This window comes from Phacochoerus africanus, chromosome 7 (assembly GCF_016906955.1).
Source record: "Phacochoerus africanus isolate WHEZ1 chromosome 7, ROS_Pafr_v1, whole genome shotgun sequence".
NCBI classification, from domain to species: Eukaryota; Metazoa; Chordata; class Mammalia; order Artiodactyla; family Suidae; genus Phacochoerus; species Phacochoerus africanus.
Window position 1 is genome coordinate 16,023,798 of NC_062550.1, and position 6,452 is coordinate 16,030,249.

At 45.7% G+C, this 6,452-nt stretch overlaps 1 protein-coding gene across 5 annotated transcripts in view; it reads right to left on the bottom strand.

Moving 5' to 3' along the window:
• Positions 1 to 5,106, bottom strand: part of TCP11L2 (t-complex 11 like 2) — a 52,205-nt gene extending 47,099 nt beyond the window's left edge. For 4 of the 5 annotated variants that reach the window (XR_007135794.1, XM_047786479.1, XM_047786482.1 and 1 more), the window contains exon 1: positions 98 to 260. The gene's annotated coding sequence lies outside the window, so the exon portion shown is untranslated. Of the gene's footprint in view, positions 1 to 97; positions 261 to 5,083 lie in introns of those variants that run through there. The other variant, XM_047786481.1, reaches the window with a different exon arrangement.
• Between the last annotated feature and the right edge of the window lie 1,346 nt (positions 5,107 to 6,452).

Sequence of the window (6,452 nt, forward strand, 5' to 3'; positions counted from 1 at the left end):
AAGCCCTAGAGCTGCCCTGAGGCGAAGTGTCCCCCTCCGCCACCCCCCGGCCCATCGCCTCAGAGCTGGCGACCCCCTCCCCCGGGATGGTACACACCGGGTCCGGCGCGGAGACAGACGGGGGAGAAAGGCGACTGAGTGACGCCGAGTCACTGGTCTCCGGGTGTCCCCTCACCGCGCACGGCACAAATACCTCAGGAACTCACGAGTCCAACAACCCTCAGCCTCCCCCGGCCCCCCCACGCGGTATTTAAAGAGCCGGGAGGGACTCTAGGGAGACAGCCACGACGTGGCCACCACGTAACCGGAGGCGGGGGGAAGACGGCATCATGGAGCAGGGGAAATCTAGGGCACTTCAGGCTTCGCTGGCAGAGTTCTGACAGATCTGACCTAGTACAGAACAGTTTCCTCATATTCAAATAAGAAAGGAAAAGAGAGCTTGGATTGAGGATTTTTTAGATGCGAGAGGGAACGGTTCCCCCCCATGGGCTGCTAGTGGTGCAGTCCCAGACTGCTAGGGGCGGGGAGAGAAGTGTTTACGGAACTGGGGCAGCAGTGCCTTCCTAAGCACAGGGTGTTGGAGGCGGGGCCGCTGGGGACGGGGCGGAGCCTCCCGCGGATTGGCTTGTAGAGCACTGGATGGACCCAGCCTGGGCTCCCGGGACGCATCACAGTGGGCACCCCTGCAAGCTCCCCGGCTGCGGGCGGAACTTTTACTGGCCCAACACCCCTTGTCCACACCGGGCGATCCAAATTGAGTGCCCACTATCATACCGTCTACACGGACACAACTGAACCCACAACGGGGCAAGTGCATGTCCACTCATGTCAGCAACCGAGTTTGTGTCTGCACCTCCACAGAAACAGGAGTCCAGATTTGCATGTGGCTGGACAGGATGATTAGCTCCTGGGAGTCACACCCACTGAGGCTCTCCGAAGACACGAACTTCGTGTGCATGCAAAAGATAAAGCATCTTATTTCCCCTAGGCTACTTGGCAGCACCTATCTCGGGGAGAAGTTTCGACAGCGGTTAATGTAAATAAGGAGCTCTGTGCGGTCAGGCCTACTTTTCAGCTCCGTTGTGGGTGTGCTTCAGGGTGTACAGAAATACCCTTCTCCCAACTGCACACTGTATCCTCTGCCAGGTGTAAACTGGTGTTATTTGGGAGACACTTTCATGCAAGAATGTGAGTGATTTTTGTGTAGGTTCAAGTATTTCCATTTAGCCCTGATATCATGTCTGGATTGCGGAGGCAAAATTGGTTTTTAAAAACAACAAAAAGGAGTTTCCGTCCTGGCGCAGCGGTTAATGAATCCGACTAAGGAACCATGAGGTTGTGGTTTCGATCCATGGCCTTGCTCAGCGGGTTAAGGATCTGGCGTTGCAGTGAGCTGCAGTGCAGGTCGCAGATGCTGCTCAGATCCTGCGTTGCTGTGGCTCTGGCACAGGCCGGCAGCTACATCTCCAATTGGACCCCTAGCCTGGGAACCTCCATATGCAGCAGGCGCGGCCCTAGAAAAGGCAAAAAGACAATAAATAAATAAATAAAAATAAAAGCAACAAAAAACAGGAGTTTCCGTCGTGGCTCAGTGGTTAACGAATCCGACTAGGAACCATGAGGTTGCCGGGGTTCGATCCCCGGCCTTGCTCAGTGGGTTAAGGATCCGGCGTTGCTGTGAGCTGTGGTGTAGGTTGCAGACGCGCCTTGGATCTGGCGTTGCTGTGGCTGTGGCGTAGGCCGGCAGCTACAGTTCCAATTCAACCCCTAGCCTGGGAACCTCTGTATGCAGTGGGTGCAGTCCTAAAAAGACAAAAACAAACAAACAAAACCCCTAAACCAAAAAAACAGACAGGCAGCATTTCAAAAGAGGGTAGAAAGCCAGTTAACCTAGATGGATTCATTTGGTGTAACACCATGGACTCCTCTTGGGTTCAAACCCTGGCTCTGATATTTACTACTATGAGATCTTGGCCAATGGGGAAACATGATAATTGTCTCATTGGCCTACTGTGGGGATGAAACGAGATAAAGCATGTGAAGAGCTTAGAGCTGTATGCAGTAAGCACTCAGTCAATGTTAGTTGTTGAAACTATTTGGCAAACTACTCAGAACCTTAGCTAGTGGTCTGTATAAATTTGTATTTGTCTCCTTATTCCATTCTTTCCTCCCCTCTCCTAAAATACACAACTTGAAACAAACCAAGAGATTAAAGAGAAAATACTACCGCCACCCTTTCCCATGAACCTTGTTTATATTGTGTGTTGGAATCAGCAGTCAGGTTAACAGAAGCCTCCATTTCTAAGCCTTGCCAAATAACAACCACCACACAACTGCCATCACCACCCTAAAAACTGCGCAATAGAAAGACTAACTAAAAATATCCCCCAAACTTCTGGACACTGTGGCAATGACACATTGCAGCTTTGCGTCCTTTGTTAGCTTTGTAGGAGCTTGTTAAGTATTGTTTTTGCCATATTACATAACGTGGAGCAGGTAAACATGAGTCAGGAGAGGTTGTCCAGTCTACCTGGGTCACCAGCTGCTTGACCCTGGGCATGGCACTTATTTTAAAGCTCAATACATAACTCTCAAAGCCACAAGGAAGCAGTTTTTGTCAGAGCAGTTAAGTCAAGTTTCAGCATGTGCTGGGTGAGAACCTTGAAGTGGAGGAGGTAAGGTAACATCAGAGTCATGACAGGGAGGGAAAATATTCTGGAAAAAAGTCTTCCATTACATCAATGTTAAATAACTTGCTATCTGGAAACCTTCTGGTCAATTACCTGACCAACTGCCCGTAGCCTGGCTTATATATAAAAAGTACTTTTGAAGAAATATAGTATTGTAAAATATTAAGGTGTTTCCTTAAAACGAGCAAAAAAAAAAAAAAAGGAAAGGAAAAAAAAGAAAAAAAAAAAGAGCCTTGGAGTTCCCGTTGTGGCTCAGCAGGTTAAGAACCCCATTAGTATCCATGAGGATGCCGGTTTGATCCCTGGCCTCGCTCAGTGAGTTAAGGATCCAGCGTTGCTACAAGCCAGTTACAGGTGTGGCTTGGATCTAGTGTTGCTGTGGCTGTGGTGTAAGCCAGCAGCTGTAGCTCTGATTTGACCTCTAGCCAGGAACTTCCTATGCCACAGGTGCAGCCCTTAAAAAAAAAAAAAAGGTAGGCTTGCATCATATACAGTCATAGAATACAATTCTCCTTGCGCAGGTTATGTTCATGATCTTCTGAAAAAAATGTCTGAAAAGACAAGCTTTTCAGTAAGTAAAATAATTAGCTTTTTATTTGAAGAAGATATATTATCACACCTAATTTTTCTAACTTTCCTTTTTTGAATCACTTAGAGGACTCACAGTAATACAGTTTGCCCCTGTAAATTACACAATAGACTAAATTTGATCTATTGCCTTTGGCAAAGGATGAAGGGCAGATCAAAACTTTTGCTTGGTAAAGAAATATAAATACTCATTTTTCTTTGACTCATCTTAAATCTGAGTTTCAAATTACAATGAATCCTCGCATAAATCAGAAAATCAAAAAATGTAATTTTAGTATGGATTTGCAACCTCTCAACCATTTAACTTTTACAGTGGGGCTGTCTCTAGTGGTGATCTGGTGTGATGCAAATTCAGCTACGGGGGCGGGGGGGGGGGGGGGGGGGGTGACAGGGAGTAGGGAGCACAGCAGGGTAATTGGTCCCCTGGCAGTGATGTTAACCCTTTCTTCTCTCTGTGCGGGTTGTGAGGTTTCTCTTCTTGGGTTGATCTCAGTTTCCAAGCTTCTCACTACCTTCCAAGCTTTTTATCCAAAGCTGGGTTCAAGGGCAGGCAATGGCTCAAGATCTTACACTTAGCAGAGCCCCACACTTGCTTCAATGCTCTGTTTCTGCCAAATTGAAATTCTCAGTGATTTTTGAGCAAGGAGCTCTGCATTTTCATTTAGCACTGGGCCTCGAAAAAGATGTAGCTGGTCCTGATCTCACCACACAGAATAGGAGTTTAGTGTTTGAAGGTTTTTATTTTCTCTTTATCTCCCCAAATACAAATCAATTATTTTATGTAGTGCTAAAGCTAAGAAACATATGTCTGTTTCAGTGCTGTAGGCAAAAACAAACAAAACACAACATAGCTGTTTCCCAGACCTTATGGCCCACTTAAGGAATTTTCAAGGATAACCTTGCACATGATTTTTGACCTTCTGTTCTCCCTTTAGAAGCTATCCCCTCATATAAGATATGACTCCACTGTGGGTTAAGAATCTGGCATTGCCGCAGCTGTGGTATAGGTCACAACTGTGGTTCAGATTAGATCCCCAGCCCAGGAATGTCCATATGCCTTGGTTCCCCCACCGCTACCCCCCCCCCCCCGCCACAAAAAAAGATGTAACTCCACTGTAACTAGAAAAATTGATTAAATTGAATCCCATCTCTTTTTCTCTCCCTTGTCCATCTTATGGCTCTGAGAAGGCCTAAAAAGCAGAAAAGGGAGGAAAAAGGCAATAGATAATAGAAGGAAGAAAAATAATTTGGATACAAACTGGATAGCCAGTCACGCAATGTTCAAAATTTAACCACACCTTCCCAGCAGATTTTGCAATTTTTTTCCCCTTTTGTTCTTGAATATAAGGCAGGTTTAGATCATCGACCAGTTTTGCGAGAGAATCAAAATATTGATGCTTGATCATGTTTCCAATGCACCAAAACCAGTTTTCCCCCTGACTCCACCGAACCGAAATGGTGTAAACTTGAGGTTATTTCTCATTCCAATTGCCTTTACCTTCACACCTAGCATACTAAAAAGAAAATCAATCCTTTTTTTTTAATATTAAAGTATAGCTGATTTACAATGTTGTTTCAATTTGTATGGCAAAGGGACCCAATCACACACATTTCCCTGTGCTGTAGAGTAGGACCCCACTGATCACCCTTCCAAATATAACAGTTTGCATCCAAAAAAATCCCCCAATTGTCCGTCCATCCCACTTCCTCCCCCCGCCCCCCAGGAACCCCGAGGCTGGTCTCCATGGCGAAAACCATTCTTAATTACTACTCCCCTTCACCCTCTGTGAGCTCCCTTCACTTACCTGGGAAGTATTGTTGTCCCCGGGAATGAAAAAGATAGAATGCGGGCAGCAGAGAAGACAGCTCCTGGGCGGGGAAGTGGGCGGGGCCAGGGAGAGGTGAAGCTCAAAGGAGCACCTATGAGAAGCCAAAGAGATGATGGCTCAGGATCCACGGAGACATTCACGCTCTGTACCCCACCTCGGGGCCAGCGGGCAGATCCTTCTAAATGTCTTCCTAGTCCTACTCAACCATGGACGAAAATTTAGGCCCTCAATTTAAAAATCAACTGGGGAGTTCCCATTATAGCTCAGAGGGTTAAGAACCTGACTAGTATCTATGAAGATGTGGGTTTGATCTCCGGCCTCACTCAGTGGGTTAAGGATCCAGCATTGCCTCAAGCCTTGGTGTTGGCTGCATATGTGGCTTGGATCCCACGTTGCCGTGGCTGAGTCATAGGCTGGCAGCTGCGGCTCTGATTCCATCCCTAGCCTGGGAACTTCCATATGCTGCAGAAAAAACAGGGAAAAAAAAATCAATTGGAATACCCAGTGGGATCAGGGAAGAGCTTCTAAAATAAGAGGCAAAACCCAGAAGATATAAAGGAAAAGATGAAGAAATGTGACTCCTCAGAGTGTTCAACATAAAAACATGAGTTATAGAACAGTCATTATGCGGGGATTCCATTTATGCTGGAGAGAGAGCTGGCACTAGAGAAGCACGGATGTATTTTGTATGTATGAAATGCATAGAAATGAACTAAAAATTTAGCCTCCAAACTGTTTAGGAGGCACGTTGGAAGATGTTGCTCATTTATTCCATAGACATACAAATGGCTTATTTTTTTTTATAGTGAGAATGTATTCACCCATACATCATTAATGTAATTTCACATTGCTATGCAATGATTCTACAGTCGTCATTTGAATGTCCTGCTAAGAACACCTTAGTGGTGGTGGGCTATTAACACTATACAATAACTTTCCCATCTCCTTTGTATTCATATTTTTTTAAGTTAGGATAACAAAAAGAGCTTTTTATGTAAACTATGGTAAGGAATAGATTTACAAAAGGCCTTTGCTAAGGTCTGTCAGAATAATTTATGTTGAGGGGTGGTGGCTGGAATACTAATCTTTACATTTTAAGTTGTTCTTTTCAAGCCCAATTCTTAGATAGTCAGAGCTCATGGAGCTTACTTTGATTTTAAAAACATGTTTTGCAGAGTTCCCTTGATGGCTCAGTGGTTAATGTACCCGACAAGGAACCATGAGCATGCGGGTTCGATCCCTGGCCCCACTCAGTGGATTAAGGATCCAGCGATGCTGTGAGCTATGGTGTAGACCAGCAGCTGTAGCTCCGATTCAGCTCCAAGCCTGGGAACTTCCACATGCC